The sequence below is a fragment of the Electrona antarctica genome (assembly GCF_951216825.1).
Source record: "Electrona antarctica genome assembly, chromosome: 14".
Lineage (NCBI taxonomy): Eukaryota > Metazoa > Chordata > Actinopteri > Myctophiformes > Myctophidae > Electrona > Electrona antarctica.
The window spans coordinates 36,101,629-36,119,315 of record NC_136795.1 but is presented as its reverse complement, the minus strand read 5'-3'; positions in this window follow the sequence as shown (position 1 = coordinate 36,119,315).

Sequence of the window (17,687 nt, the reverse complement as noted above, 5' to 3'; positions counted from 1 at the left end):
CTCACTCGCCCACTCACTCGCTCACTCACTCACTCACTCCCACTGAGCATTTTTTTGTCTAATAGACGTCTAATACGTCTAAATGGCCGTCTAAAAATGTGATAAAAATGTGATAAAAATGAACGTATCTTTAGTGGTCTAGGCTTAGTCAAGTCTATAGATGTTTAAAAAACTGTGAATCAATAGGCTAAGCTTTAGACTGCTAAAAACATTCATTTTTAGACCATTTTTAGACTCACTCACTCAGTTGCTCACTCACTCACTCACTCGCTCACTCACTCGCTCGCTCACTCGCTCACTCGGTCGCTCGCTCGCTCACTCACTCACTCACTCACTCACTCACTCACTCACTCACTCACTCACTCACTCACTCGCTCGCTCACTCACTCGCTCGCTCACTCACTCACTCGCTCGCTCACTCACTCACTCACTCACTCACTCACTCACTCACTCACTCACTCGCTCACTCACTCGCTCACTCACTCGCTCACTCGCTCGCTCGCTTTCTGCCTCTCCTCTCTCTCTCTGTTTCTCTGCATTTAAATCTTGGCCAACAGAGTTACCATGGTTACCTATTCACCACAGTCTCCATCTCACTCAGTCACTCACTCAGTCACTCTCTCAGTCACTCTCTCACACATGCACTTTTCTCTCTCTCTCTCTCCAGCTGTCTCTCCCCCCCCCTCCCCCTCCCCCCAATTTCACGTCCAACCGCCTCCCCGTTCCCTCATTAACATCCAGACTCACCCGCCTGTGAACGAACATTCACATGCACTCTCGTCTGCGTGCATTTAGACCATGCAGTGCTGCAGACGAAATACACCTTACAAAGAAACCACATTTTTACTGTGAAAGTACCACAGCCAGACCAGTGGACTCCCTTCCTAACTAAGATGTTAGGAAGGGACTAGTGGACAAGAGATCCAGTATAAGTCATTTTACAATTGGTTGCATGCTGAAAATAGCAGATCTAGCAAGCTCACAACGTGTTGCGCACTGCGACGCATTGTGAGCTTGTAGATCGGCTATGTAAAAACAGCGTGTAAAAGTGTAAAAACAGCTATTACGGCGGCATCGAGGCCCGCCAAAATACATTTTAGTCAACTAAATCAACTGTAGATTTGTTATCAGTGGTAGAAAGTAACTAAGTAACCCACATTTACCTAGTATTTTGAAGTACTTGAGTAATTCCAACTCCCAATACTTTTACTGCTACCCCACTACATTTTGGATCCAAATATTGTACTTTTACTTCACTACAATTATTTGAAAACTTTAGTTGTAGATTGTCATTATTATTACAAACATACATTAACCACTTCAGCCCTTTATACCGTACATTTAGGCCATTTGAAAATAGTCGATCTACAAGCTCACAATGCGTTGCAACGCATTATTTTGATACCAATACGTTTGTACTTTTACTCAACTATACATTTTGAATTCTGGACTTTTACTTAAAGGGGCATTCCACTCATTTTCAACATTTTACTATGTCATTAATGTACCTTAGAGCTGTTGTGTGGAAATAATAAAACAGTTCCCCCATTCTGTGTTTCCTAGAACTAGAGGTCTGAAAAAAATCATTAACATGGTGAAACACATCTTGATGATGTCATCAAGATGTGTTTCACCATGTTAATGATTCTTTTCATAATTACAGTTCTAGGAAATACAAAATGGGGGGACTTTTCTATTATTTCCACACAACAGCTCTAAGGTATATTAATGACATAGTAAAATGTTGAAAATGGGTGGTTTTCCCCTTTAACGGAGCATTTCTATATTGGAGTATTGATACTTTTACTTAAGTAAAATACATACACGGTATATGCGGAGTCCCTGCCGAAGCCAACAGACGGACACACACTTTCATAACAGACAGACGAGGCAGGCCAGGCATACAGAAAGAAAAACAAGAGGGCGTGAGAGGCAATGCCGACAGACTGACTGACACGGGGCGCGTGCGCAGACACGGAGATAGACAGAGATTCAGACGGACATGAGCGGCCACACATTCCTTCTCTCCAGAGCCCTGCCTTGCAATCAGCATGGAAGCTGGGACAGCTGGGAGCGGGGCCCATGCATCAATAATGACTCTGCAGTGCCACTGTTGTTTTCGTCGAGTAATACTATGACGAAAAAACCCTAACCCTCGACTACCTTTCTTCACTGACAAAAACGACATAAAAACTAAATAAAAACTAAGCCATGATAACTAAGACTATGACTAAATATATTAAGATGTTAGGAAGGGACTAGTGGACAAGAGATCCAGTATAAGTCCTTTTACAATTGGTTGCATGCTGAAAATAGCAGATCTACAAGCTCACAACGCGTTGCGCGCTGCGACGCATTGTGAGCTTGTAGATCGGCTATGTAAAAACAGCGTGTAAAAGTGTAAAAACAGCTATTACGGCGGCATCGAGGCCCGCCAAAATACATTTTAGTCAACTAAATCAACTGTAGATTTAACCGACTAAAATCTTATGATATTTAGTCAATATTTAGTAAAACTAGACTAACACTAAAGCATTCCAGGTGACTAAAATGTGACTGAAACTCAATGAAAACTATTCAAGAGACTATGACTAAAACTAAAATAGAAATTTGCTGCCAAAAACAACACTGCTATGCTCTGCAAGATGGCAGCACTGTGCAGCCTTAGAGTATATATGAATAGAGACGTCACCCGAGTTCTCCTCCCATCCACTTGCATTAAGTTGCTCAAAAGCGCATGAGGCGATTTCACTCCTCCTTCCGGGTAGGAACAGAGTGCATTCTGGGATTGATTGGGCCAAAGACATGAACGCGCTGCCATTGTACTGAAACCGCGTTCACGTGTCATCATGAACGTGCGCAATAAGCCTATCTCACAGAATTTCCCCGCCCCCCTTAATACGCCCCCTTTCGGGGTTAGTGGTGATAGCGTGACGTCACTCCATAGACGCTACATGTTAACAGAGGTAATTTAAGAAGTCTACAACTTTTGTTTTCTCAAGGTAAGGTTTGTTCTATCTGTTCGAGCTGATTTACCATCTTGTTTGCTTCATAATAATATTGGTCTGTCACATTTTTACATTAGAAAATGTACTTAGATTCTCCAGAGAAAAAAACGTGTAAATGCTAATGTTAAAGACACCACTATTTACCGGAAGTGGCCGTGGAAAGCGGGCTGTGAGATAGGCCTATGATAGTCAACGGACCAGCGCGTTCATGTGTTTGGCCCACGCTGCAATATCAAATTCGGCCACTATGTCCATTGCGCCTCAGGGTTTCCTCCGGGTGCCGTCTCTATTCATATATATACTCTAAGTGTACAGCCACGAGGAAAAGAGCTCATCATGTCCGTTTGGGTCAGTGGTTCCCAAACCTTTTCTTGTCAAGGACCCCCTAATTGACACTAAGTAGCCCCGCGGACCCCCATTTGAAGAGATATGCCAGGGACCCCCATGAGAGAAGATTTTTACGGCCGAGCAGTGATTCCCAACCCGTTTAATTTCAAGGATCCCCAGTTTGACATGCATTAGTCTACGGACCCCTATTTAATGGCATTTCTATCTCTGGGACCCCCAATTTATATTGTAAAATCAATGTTAATTTGACATTATGTAAACATTTGTACACTCTCAGAGTTACAGACCCATAAGGGTCCATTTGGTTCCAAACTATCATTTAGCATGAGGACCCCCTGGAACTCCATCAAGGACCCCTGGGGGTCCCCGGACCCCACTTTGGGTGCTGTGAGAATAGAGCCCCACGACCTTCCACGTCGTACAGCAACGCTGACTCGTAAGTCAAAAGCTGGTGACTTACAGCAGCTTTTGGTGCGGCCGGGGAAAACCCTGCCTTTCCTTCCTGTGCACCTCACGGTTCAGATGTAATTCAGACCAGGGGTTCTCAACGTTTTTGGCCGGGGACGCCCCGCCCCGCCCCCTCCCGACCCCCAATATAAATTGACTGCTACAATAACCTTAAACCATTTTGGGCGGGAACCCCTTTTGGTGTTTTAAGCATTGTTATAATTTAGCTATTGAAAAATAGCAGATCTACAAGCTCATAGCGCGCCACCGAGTGGCGCGCTATGAGCTTGTAGGTCTGCTATTTTTGAAAAATCGTGAATAATTTGGGGACCCCCTAAAATAATTTGGCGACCCCCCGAGGGGTCGCGACCCACGGGTTGAGAACCCCTGATTCAGACCATAAGTAAAGACCGACTTGATCTGTTCCAGCAGATAGCCATACTACACCTATACTACACAGGACTTTTGCTGATACTGCTATTATGTCAGGTGTACTTTTTATGATGGCTGCTGATACTGCTAAAATCAACTGATTGTTATGCGACCTGGCCAGTGGATCATGTGCTCAATGGATCGGAATATAGGAGAAGAACTTCCCTCTGTCTCTCTCCAGCACTCGTTTTCTTTCCAACATAACAACCTAACTCATTCTATGCCTAGGGCGACATTGGACGACCTTTTATAAAAGTCCTAGATCGCCGCCCTATAGGATGACATCGAACAACCCCGTTGTTTATAATGCATCCAGCATCGCTAGTATTATTTTTACCGGTTCTTGGCGTCTCCATCGCCCAGCAGCGGTTTGCCTCTGCGTTGGTGATGTCATTGATTATTTGCCCTCTATCCACACTATCTTTAGCGACAATCTTTAGAGGCGTTTAACTCGGAACATTTATTTTATAGGCATTTCTCTCCTACATAATGATTCTTGGAACAGGGCAGTGGGTCATTGTGGCTCTGATTCACAACCGTTTGTGGTCTGAAATATTATTGTAAGTTTACATTAACCACTTGGTGCACATTTTGTGAAAATATAGCAGATCTACAGTTTTGGAAATACCATCTATTATATATTTTATATTTAGTTAAATAGGGGACCTAGGCCTATATTTAGGTCCCCCAGGTCAACTAAGTATTTTTAACCCGCCTAAATGCCTTATGTGAATATATGTTACAAAGTACATCCTATAGAAAAATTGGGTAATGGTGGGCGGACCACGGCTACGCTACCATAAACAAACCTGATACGCCCATATATAGGCATAATGCAAGTCTCAGACATAACCATAAACAAACCACAAGCCACAGATGCGACCGATATGTGCATATAATGGTCATGCGACGGTGCCATGTCATTGTTCCGACCTCCCATTGTTCCGAAATTACTAACCCTATCTCTAACCCTAACCGCAAGCACGGGAGCAGCGCATGTTCGCCAACCAGCAGCGCAAGCACGGGAGCAGTGCATGTTTGCCAACCAGCAGCGCAAGCACGGGAGCAGTGCATGTTCGACAACCTTAGCGCATGTTCGCCAACCAGCAGCGCATGTTCGCCAACCAGCAGCGCATGTTCGACAACCTTAGCGCATGTTCGACAACCTTAGCGCATGTTCACCAACCAGCAGCGCAAGCACGGGAGCAGTGCATGTTCGACAACCTTAGCGCATGTTCACCAACCAGCAGTGCATGTTCGACAACCTTAGCGCATGTTCGCCAACCAGCAGCGCATGTTCGCCAACCAGCAGCGCATGTTCGCCAACCAGCAGCGCATGTTCGACAACCGTAGCGCATGTTCGACAACCTTAGCGCATGTTCGCCAACCAGCAGCGCAAGCACGGGAGCAGTGCATGTTCGACAACCTTAGCGCATGTTCACCAACCAGCAGTGCATGTTCGCCAACCAGCAGCGCATGTTCGCCAACCAGCAGCGCATGTCGCCACCCTTTCCGCATGTTTGGACTAACCGGACTTCGGATCTATATGGGCAGTTCCCCATGCGACAGACGACTTCAGACAAGGAGCACGCGCATCGGAAATCATTCCAAAAAAAGTTGATAACCAGCAGGAGTTTTATAAAACTGTATATTTGTGGTCTGTTGGCTCCATGTTGCTAGATGAATGCATCTGTGGTGGAGGGTGAGGAAGTGGGTTAGTATGGAAACCCAGATCAACTTCCTCCTCTGCTCCTATATCAACCCTTCTGTCTCCCACTCCAGTATGTATGCCCAAAGCAGAAGAGTGGCTGTCTTGCTTGCTTACAATTTCAGACTGACCCAATCTTGGTACCTTCAGGCATCGCTGGGGGGTGAATCCTATAGGGAACGTACAAGTCCTTTTCCTTAAGTGGAAAACGCTCCATTCTGTCCCCCTCCGACAATTTTAGCTTCTGAAGTAACTGAGACACTTTTATGTTTCTGCTGAAGCCGTAACTATGCTATAAACCCTGTTAAAAGTACTGGCATTATTTGAAACCATTTGTTATTTTCTGTGGATGTCAGTCTCTCTCTCTGAGAGCTATAGAGCACCGAAGGAATCTGTGTCATATCGTAGATTCTCGTCGAAAGGGAATAAGGCGGGACCATGCTACAATAAAGTAAAAGTCTGCTATGAGCTTTATCACTTTGGCAGACATAAAATAAGACCGAGCCACTGCCGCACTATCAGTGTGATCTCTGCGAGCGGCACAGCTCATAAGAAGCAGGCAAATTTAAGATATGATAAATCAGCACTAATATGATTACCCTCACTGTCTGCTGGTTAACATAAAACATCCACTCTATTTTCACTTAGCGGGTGTTCACAGCCCTGCAATCTTTTGTTTGTTCCTAAAGCGAGCGCACACACACGCACACACACACACACACACACACACACACACAAACACACACACGTACACACACACACACACGCGTACGCACACGCACACACGCACGCACACACGCACGCACGCATGCACGCACGCACGCACGCACGCACGCACGCACGCACGCACGCACGCACGCACGCGCACGCACACACACACACACACACACACACACACACGCACACACGCAGCCCAAAGCCTAAGCAAATATACAGTATAATAATATTTTACAGGAGAAGGGCACACCACTCTTTATTGTGCTTTATTTTGTAATGGAATCACATGAGATTGTAATCCTTGCCATACAGGTACTTTCACCATAATGAAGCCGTTCAACCATATAATAATCCCACCCAGACCTTCCACAATCTGCTCTCAATCCATATTAATATTTAGCCCAATCTGCTCATCTATCCTCATTTCTCCTGTCACGCTGCTGTGCTGCCGGCAGTCAACCTCCTCCTGGTCCATCCAGGGTCCATCCAAAAAACATTTCAATCATTTCAAGGTGAATTGGCTTTGGGGACCAAGGACCAAGGTGCTTTCAGATAAATGAAAAAAGGTGGAAGTTTTATTTTAAACATGGCATGCACAATCCCAAAACTTTAATGAAGACGGGGAGCTTACAAGCCTGATCTCCTCCGGCAGGTCGTCCTAAAGCCTAGGGGCCCAGACAGCAGAAGCTTAGCTGTCACCCTTGGTTTTCAGACTGGATTTCAGAATGACCAATAGATTTGTCCCTGAGCATCTCAGGCTGTGGGAGGGGTCACAGCGGGTGAAAATATCCATGATGGGGGCGTAAGACCCTTCCTGGGCTTGAAGGCAATACGCCAAAATCAATCCTAAATTTAACTGTCAGCCATTGAAGGGAGCATAAAAGGCGGCCTACTGTCTTTTCTGTGGGAGTTGGTATAAAACATCTAGCAGAGCATTTTGAACAAGCTGTGGTTGAGGGCAGACTTTGTTGTTGAGACAGTATAAATTGCAGTAATCCAGTAATTGAGATGTGATAAAGCCAAGGCATGAACCAGAGCGATAGAAAACCTTTAATTTGAGCAATCTTTCTAAGCTGACGGAAACAGCTAGTAGCCTACTGTATTTACATGCTTGTTTAAGGTATAAGGTTATTGTTGAAAATAATGGCCAGATAATCTGCAGTGCACTGTGGGATTTTATGAGAGTCATCATGCTAGCTTGACATTTGAGCACTGACAAATTAATTCCCTGATAATGTTGTGACCTGAGACCTATGGTCTGAGAAAAAACATATATTTTATTTATTTTTCATTTTTAGTGTCAGAGGCCATAGTTACTGTGTGTCATCTAGGCCTGCATAGCAATGGAAGGGGACATTGTAGTTAGGATTATGCAAATAGAAAACTGAACCATGGGAAACTCCACAGAACGATTTAGATGATCATAGCCTAGTACCCACACAGACATACCTATCTTTAAGATAAGACTCAAACTATTTAATATAAGGCCAGTGTAAATTGTGAGTTTTCTTATCATCACGTAACATAATTAGTATAGACTCTCTTGCCAGAACAAATATATGTAAGTCATATCTGCTTGTCATACACGATTGTTCAGAATCCTGTTAAAATAAATCCAAGGACCATAATTCATTATTGCAACGAATCAGGCAATTCTTGTCCTGGAAGAATTGTATGAAACCAATTCCATTTTTGTATTCTGAAATCTCTCACCATCACCAAAAAGTATGATGCCCATCTTCATTTTAAACTGTGAATTATGGTGATCAAAAGCAACAATACAGCATGTTTGGTCTGGTTTTTGGACAACGATTGAGTTCTGTGACCTCCCGATGTGACCTACCGGTATTTGTTTTGGCAAGATTGACCATCATAGCAATGATACATGGAGGTAGAAAAAAAGGCAATTCAGAAAGTTCTTCCAGGACAAATAGGTTGTCATAAAAGCACACCTGAAACCACTGATTGGTGCCAATTTGGGCCAAAACAACTCCTTGTCTGTGTAGGTTTTCGTGTCACAAAGGGGACAGTGCACTTTGACAAGACTTTGAAGAAGCAACATCTACAAACCTACATGAGTTGAAATGTACCTAATGTATTTTGTGCCGATATTCTAAACAGATGTGACATGTTGTAAATGTAGATCATGTAGATCACCTACTATTTGGTTCTGTCTGGTGGGAGGGGCCATGGGGTGTATATATAGGATGAGCTGGGGCATTTCTCCCACTATGCTGTCTGCTGTGGTTGGATGCTGCTGTCTGTAGCTGTAGCTGTCAATCTCTAAGGAGGTGATGTTAACTTTAGATTGTTTTTATTCATTAACTATGGTTAAAAGGCATTTCTGTTTGTTATAGTATTTGATGGGCTGAATTGTTTTATTTTTTGATGTACTTTATGATAATGCTTGATTTAATTTACATTTGAACTATGTTTTTGAATATATTCTCTATTTTACAGATATCTTTTTGTTTTTTGCCACATTCTCATGTATGACACACTTGGAGAAAATAAATCATGTTAAACTCTGCCCAACTGTGTGCCTTGCCATCCTTGTTGTAAACGCATCTGGTTGTACGAGTACAAAAGGTCACATTATACCCTCACCTGAGACAGGGGTGTGACACTAAGCTACAAAATAATAAATTCATTGCGTTTACAGTTCACATGCAGTAATCGGACTGCTATAGTCTTGCCCTAACCCTAACCCTTAATACAACAAATATACAGTATGTAGCTTGAGGAACTGAATAGCCTATACAGTAACATGGGTCCTGTTCTCTTCAGTCGCCCTATTACTTTGAATGGTGTGCTAGCTCTTGATAGATATGGCAGTGTTGCTAAAAAGTACTAATCAAAGTATCAATAGTACTGCAATGTAGATGTACTCTTAACTCTGTTAAGTAGGAAGTCCTGTATTCAAAATGTACTTGAGAAAAGTACCGACATCAAAATATATCAAAAGTACTCATTGTGCAGAATGTCCTGTGAGGTAAAACAAAATCATTTGAAAATGGCCACTCTACAAGCTCATGTGATTGTGAGCTATCAAAATCGACAAAGTAATTATAGTAACTAAAGTTTTCAAATCATGGAGTACAAGTAGATTTGCCTCTGAGATGTAGTGGAGTAAATTGGTACAGAAAATTGGAAATACTCATTGGAAATCCTCAAAATGTAAGAGTAAATGCATTTATAGTTGCTTTAAACCACTGTTGGATTGTGCTAATGGTACTGTATGCCTAGTCCTTTTACGTATAGTAAATGGTAGACATTACTAGACAATTCACAACTTTATAAGAAGGGTGTAGTCGTGGTGCTATGATGTGCTCTTTTCAAATAATCTGTATTGTCAGTCTAATATCTCCATGCATTCACTATTGTGAAAGGTTTGGGAGTGGAGTATACATCTATGTGACACAAATGTGTGATTTTTGGTATGGACTGTCACCCTGCCATGGTGATTCTCTGGGTGCTAGAGAGGAAGTCCCCATGCTTCCTCTCATCCATCTGTCTTATTTCCTTACTGTACTCCTTCAACATAACTACCTCCCACACCTGATGCTAAAATGCTGGACGAGCATTGGCCTTGCTAGTGAATGGGGAAACCTGATGACACACACACACACAACACACACACACACACACACACACACACACACACACACACACACACACACACACACACACACACACACACACACACACACACACACACACACACAGCACATGCGGTAAGAAGTGTGACTAATGGTGTACTAACTTCCATTGTGTTGCCTCTGTAATACCTGATTTATGTCTGGGTCCCAGGGGAAGGAGCCCCCGGGATATTGAAATATTCTGTGTCTGCTTCAACGCCAGATGTTTGTACAGGTGAATCAATGACGCCAGTCGATAACGTGTTACACAACATAGGGATGTAAGGACATGGGAGGGGTTACGCCAGCAACGCAACCAGGTTCAGGTGGAAAGACTATTGTATGTGGTATCGATCCCTCTCCCCTTTAATATCTCCCACGTTATGTGTTTTCTCGTCTCCAGATATTGGCTTACATGAAAAGATTTGAGTCAGGCTGTTACTATTTCAGTATTTTTTCTTTTTTCTTCCCCCCCCCCCCCTCTTCGATGGTTGATCTCATTAACTGGGCAGCAGTAGATTAATGGGATGGTAAGGGGGGGGGGGTGAATGCGGTTTGGAGCAAGGTTCCTTACATTAGTGATGAAACAAGCCTATGAAGGCAGAATGAATTGTGAAGGACGCATTTTCCTTCGCCAGGACATGACATTACACAGACACGTGTGGTACTGCATGCATAAGCATGCTGAGACACTCATTTATATACTAGACATACAGTACGATGGGCCCAAACACCTACTCACACGTTACCGTTAAAGGAGAATTCCCTGCTAGAAGGCTTTCTTACCTTTCTTTGTAGTCGTTACGTCTCCACCAAAGAGGTCCAGGTGTTTTTTGTGCAAAAACTCATTGGCTATTTCCCCTACCATAAGCCCTCAATGAATTGCATTGAATTGAATGGGGCTACGGGGTGTTGTGCTAATTCGCTTATTTCCATCAAAATAAGTAGTAAAGTGTGCTGCTTGGGATATTATTTACATTATGAAGAGAGGATACATACAAAAAAATTATAATTTTGAGCGATGGAAATAAGCGAATTAGCACAACACCCCATAGCCCCATTCAATTCCCATTCCATTCAATGCAATTCATTTAGGGCTTATGGTAGGGGAAATGGCCAATAAGGAGATTTTGCACAAAATAACACCTGGACCTCTTTGGTGGGGACGTAACAACTACAAAGGTAAGAAAGCCTTTTAGTATGGAATTCTCCTTTAAGACACAATGCAGGCATGTTGTGTGCATACATGTGTTCCACACTACACAAGGACCCTTATGAACCCTCGAAAAAGCATTTTAGAAGAAGGCAGATGCACATCTCAAAAAGTTATCGGAGAACAAGATATTGGGTAAGGTTTATTTTGGTCACTGGAGGTATATTGCAACAGGTGGAAAGTATTCTAAATATCAAGCATGCCAAACCACTGTCTAACATCCCATGTTTTAATCACCAGCCACAGCCAGGCACGCATGTAAAATGAATCACTGACCATATTCGCGTGTGTGTGTGTGTGTGTGGGGGGGGGGGGTTACACACCTGTGTGGGGGGTTTTACACTTGAGTGTAAATTATAACGAGAACAAAATGGTCCCTCAGAACGAGGCCCCGTTCACTTGATTCTTCTCTTACCTTGCCCTCCCACTCAAAATGTCCTAGACACACCAGTGCCCTCATTGGAATGCGGCATGCAGTGCCAAGCCCTGATCTATTCAGAATTGCTCATATCGAAGCAGGGACCTCCTCCTCTTCAGAGGGGGGAGGGGGGGCAAATAGCAGCAGATTAAAAGTCACTGTGTTCATCACCCTGCTAAAGCACTCCCATTAACAGACATTACATTCCTCACATGCTAAAATCCCTAACTGGCGGCTTCGTACCACTTGTCATTACATGCTGTGATAAAAGCTTTTTTAATGTTAACATCTTCACGTTCACAACGCAAGCTATCAACTTGAGATGAGATCCAGTTATTACCGTCCGTTCTGTGGCACCACCTCGTTGGAATGTAAATGAAAGTATATTTTTGCGAACAATTAATCCACATTTGAGGTTATCATTTAAGGTTAGGTTACGTGTGTTGATAGTACATTCCGTTCCTGTGCGCTGTTGGGGGAAGCCGAAGCCAGCAGTTCATCAGAATGTCTCTCAGCCATTTACAGAGCAATGTAAACCATACCATTTCAGTTACTCAATTCTCCATTCGTAGCGATTCTGAGCATTTCTTGCTCCAAGCTCTTTTCGACAGAACTCGCTTCTGCGTTCCCCTGTTTTTAGTGATGTTCACTAATGTGTCAAATGTGGCTGCATTTATGACAGAGTGGCCGTAGGGGGGGTGAGTGGGTATGTGTGTGTGTGTGTGTGTGTGTCAAAATATAAAGTCAAGCATTGTTGTAGATTTATAGTGTTATAGTTTAATTCCCCTCCTTTTCAATTTCTATTTTAGCACCCAGTTAAATCAGAAGCAGGGGCTACAATATTTACGCTGTAAACCTATGTTATAATCATCTAATGGGTATTATGAATATTATTACACAGTGTAAACACATGAGTATCTTAGTCGATCCCAAACCTTTTAGCTCGAGACCAAAAAAGAGATTAGACGTTTGCCCGGGAGTCCGGGACCCACACTTGCGAAAATAGCAGATGTTCAAGCTCACAACGTGTCATTTGCGCCGCACCGTGAGCTTGTAGATCTGCTATTTTCACAAGTTTATTTTTATTTTTATGGAAATTATCAGATTAATTTTAAATTTATGACATTTTTGAATTGTTTTAAAGTAATAAAGTTGTGATTTTCTTTTGGTTTAAAAACGAATTGACTTTTTAATGTAGGAAACAAGGGTGATATTTACTCGCGATCCACAAAAGTCAGTTGGCAAATAGTGGTCTATCTCATTGAACATGCATGTGTAAATGAAGCCTCAAACAGTGGTCTATCTCAGTGGTTTTCAACCAGTGGACCGGGCAGAGACGAAGAGTTCGAATAATATTGTCACGGGGAGTTAAATTATTGTTAAACATCTGCATTATGTAATTTACAAGAAGTCTACACAAACGTAGAAGAATTGTAATTTTGATCAACGTTTGCTTGTCTCTCATTGTGGACAAAATCATATCCAATGATCACAAAATAATCTCTAGTCTTGGGTCCGAGAGGCTATCAAATGGTGGTCTGTGGCTCAAATGTTGAATACATAATGGTAATGGGCCTTGATATGAAAAGGGTTGAAAACCACTGGTCTCATTGAACATAATGTGTAAATGAAGCCTCATTGTGATCTGTAAAGCTTTTGACACGATCTTCCTGTTATATGGCATTTGTTTGGTGAAAGAGCAAAACATGCATGCATGTCTTGCTCTCTCACCAAACAAATACCATGCGTGTGCACTGTGCACACATGATAACTAACAGCCATCCATTCAGGCTTCACCCCTCTATGAGTGACACACTGACTAATACACAGACAGATAAACACTCTTACTGACAAACATGATAAGATTTAACTCCTGAAACACTGACGCAGACTGACTGATCCATGTCTCCACGGAGACCCGTCAGCAACACTGACACCCGCTAAATTAGAAAGAAAGACAGAAAGAAAGAAAGTGGCACTCAACAGTGCCACTTTAGGTCACCCAGCGGTATTGCAGCTGTTCGTACCCCAAACAGACAGACGAGGCATGAGTTATGCCTGTTGAAACTTAAGTGCCTGTTATTGCTGCTTGCAGCTATATTTTTTCACATACACATTTCTCTTCAACTGGGATTTCAGATAATGGTCCTGCATAGATTGTGGTGTAGAACATTTCAATCCCAGCAGAAAATCAGGTTTAAGCCTTTTTCAAACTGCTCAAAATGGCAGAAATCTGAGGGCGAAGCTTACTGGTCAAAGTGACAGATGAGTCAATTCCCCATGAGTCAATTAAGGCACATATCAATTGAGTGCTATAGCGCCACCCTTTGGCCAATAGTCGTGGGCTTCACGTCTTCACCATTTCCCCTCTACCATATTGTCAAGTTTCGCGAAAACCGTCTGCACGGTTAAGCCAGAACTGCTATTTTTGGCGGAAGGAGGAGAAGAAGAAAAAAACAGACAAATACAAGTCCCTTCGGGCTTGGTCCCTCAACACGATGGACACCAGATCGCCTCGCAAACCCGTCAGATGACGGGTTAAGATTTAACCCCGGAGGTCGCCAAACCCGTCAGATGGCGTGTAGTAAGGGTTATATTAGTACCATGCAGCCGAAGCGCAACACTAACCTTCCGCGCAGGGCCGCTCCTGAGCAATCTTTTTATTTTTTACTCTGTCCCAAAACTTGGGGAGGCACTGGGGGGACACTGGGGAGGTACTGTGGAGGCACTGGGGGGACACTGGGGAGGCACTGGGGAGGCACTGGGGGGGGACTGGGGAGACACTGGGGAGTCACTAGGGAGGCCCTGGGCAGACATTGGGGATGTACTGGGAAGGCACTGGGGAGGCACTGGGGGAACACTGGGCAGACAAAGTTGGGACAGAGTAAAAAAATAAAAAGGCACTCGAAGCGGCTGCTTCGTCGGCCTGTAGGAAGGGCCGGGCCTGCTTCCGTGCTGCCCAGGCTGCTAGACAGCGCCCACGTTCTTCCCATCGTGAGGAACAATGCGCGCGCCTCCCATAAGGATCCACTCATTGTCGTTTCTGTGTTGCTTGTTTTCTCAGAAAAATACTCAAGTTGTTGTTTTAGTCCAAACCGCCCGGCGTTCAGATGTAAACAGTGATTTCTGATCGCATCGCGCCAGCCATGTTACTGCTTGTGGTGAAACCTCGGTTTCTGCTCGAAAAAAGTTTTTGCGCCTCTACTCGTTGTATTGGGCTGTATTGACGGTAATAGAATGGAGCCTATATAGGGTTTATAGCTGGCTCCCTGCGGTCATTTCAAATGGCCAGCAGGAGGCGCTGAAAGTGTTAAAGAAAGACTGACCTTTATTATTTTTAATAAAAATTAGCAGATCTACAAGCTTGCCATACGTCATGAATGATGCGCTGTACAACGCGCCACGATGCAAACAAGTTGTGTAGATTGCTTATTTTTAAGTTTCAGGGTTATTTTAAATCTACACTAAATGTACCTTTTTTTTGGTGAATATGTTACTTTGACAAATCTGTCATATATGGTAGCGGTGGTTGTATTTGATCTCCCTGCTCTTCTTTTGGGAATTTGTGGTCCTGTGGTAGGGTAGGACCACTACTGGTTGACACGTGATGAAAGGTCTAAATTAAGTAAGAAGTAGGTGTGCTCTATGGCCTCGGCTCAGTGGTGAAAATGTCAGCAGATGCACGGGGGACCCGGGTTCGAAATCGTTGCAGAGTGCAGCTATAAGTGCATCAAAGGAAAATAACCTTTTACAAACAATTAGGAATTTAAAGAAAGATTGTGTGCGGTCTCTTTGCAAGGCGATTGTAGCCTGGCGCAGCCAGACTTCATCCTCCCCTATTTTATATGCATATGCCCCGTGTTATATTAGTATCGGAACGCGAGGCTAAGGCGATTGTGCTCCATGCCCTCTGATCCCATGTCCTCACACCTTGGACTGGTCTCACCCATATCCTTCTCACCCTCATCACTCCTCAAACACGTCTCCCTTTGTCTGCTGTGGACAGACTGTGCCTCTCTCCTCCCCACTCTCGTCCCCTGCTGCTAGACCTACATCGAGGGCTGTTCTCTCCTCCTCTCGGATGGTTTCTCCACCCTTCTCCTCTCCGCAGGTTCTCTCTCCACCCCGCTCTCCCACGCTGTGTGAAATGGAAGCTCATCACGGAGACACACGGGGGGTTGCCATAGTAACCTGCTCACTCACCATCTTGCGTGTCTCCGTCACGTTGGTATGGGCTCGGGGCGTCCGTGGCCTAGCTCTGCAGCTCCCAAAGCGGGGCAGCTCCATCACTCCACACTAGGGACCCGGGCCCGGGTCCTCCTGGAGGTACCTCGCGGCTGCTGCACGCACTCCAAAACCTATACCAACAGAAAGAAAATGCAAGAGATGCAATCTCTCGTATCTTATACTGTATAAAGGGCGCCAATTCCGTCCTCAAAATTGGGTGGAATTGGCGCCCTTTTGAGGCGTCGAAAAATGCCCATGTATGGCGCTGTGATTGGCTGGAAGGTGGGCCATTCTGCACTGTGATTGGCTGAGCATCGCATAACGTGTGTGCCACCCGTTATAGGTGGCAACAAATGAGAGAGAGGTAGGGATTGGGTCATGTCATATCCTTGAAGGAGTGTGGAAATGGAAACTAATCATTTTAGTAATGTTCTCAAACTCTGGAGGACGGAATTGGCGTCCTTTTATGCCCATGTATGGATAATAATAATAATGGAACACGTATTGCGCGCTGTGATTGGCGCAAAGTGTGGCATTCTGCGCTGTGATTGGCTGAGCATCGCATAACGGGTGCGCCACAGGGGGTACGTCACCCGTTATATAAGTGGCAAATCTCTTTGCTCAGGTATGCTCGCTAAATCATGATGCAAAAGGTAGGGGTGGGAGAGGGTAGCCGAGAGCGAGGGGGAGGGAGAGAGCAGAAAGGTATAGGGATACCGGTATGTCATAAACCCGAAATAAAAATTAAATTAGGCAATAAACATAACACACCAGCATCCTAAAAGTGTGGCTGTCACTTTATAGGCTCGAGGGAAAAGGCAACTAGGGGAGCTACTTTAAAAGCATAGCTTTGCAGTACAAATTAGAACTGCACTCTGTCGAGTGCCTACTTGCTTGTTGCACACAAGTAGGCCTAGTGCGCAAGCAGAGCGTGCAAGTGCTGTAGACCGCTATAAACTTTCAAATCTTAGTCTCACATATTGAATTATTAGATTTACCTATTTGCTACGTACTTTGCTTCTGAAGGAAAAAAAGTAGTATTTTTAAGTATGGTAAAATCATCGCTACGTCACCGTCAACTATACCCTGGCATTGGTACATATATTCATCACGTCATATGCTCATATGTCCGTGTACATGTCTATATGTATGTATATGTAGTTTTCTGAGTGGTTGGTGGTATAATGTGATCGGCTGGGTGGTTTGATGCGTATGTACTTGACACTGAAACGTATCATCATTACGTCACCATCGTCAACCAATTATACCCTGGCATTGGTACATAATCTTCATCACGATTCACGGAAAACATACCTGCACGGTCAGCTTCCATATGTCCGTATGACATCATATCACGTGCATTCTAAGGGACATTGGTACATATCTTCATCACGTCATGGGACATATGCTTCGTAGCATGACAAAAACACACCTGCACGGTCAACTTGGGGCCAGCATTTGACGTCATAACACGTGCTGGCCCCAAACACGCGCATCGTAGCACCTGACAGAAAACATGACTTGGACGCTC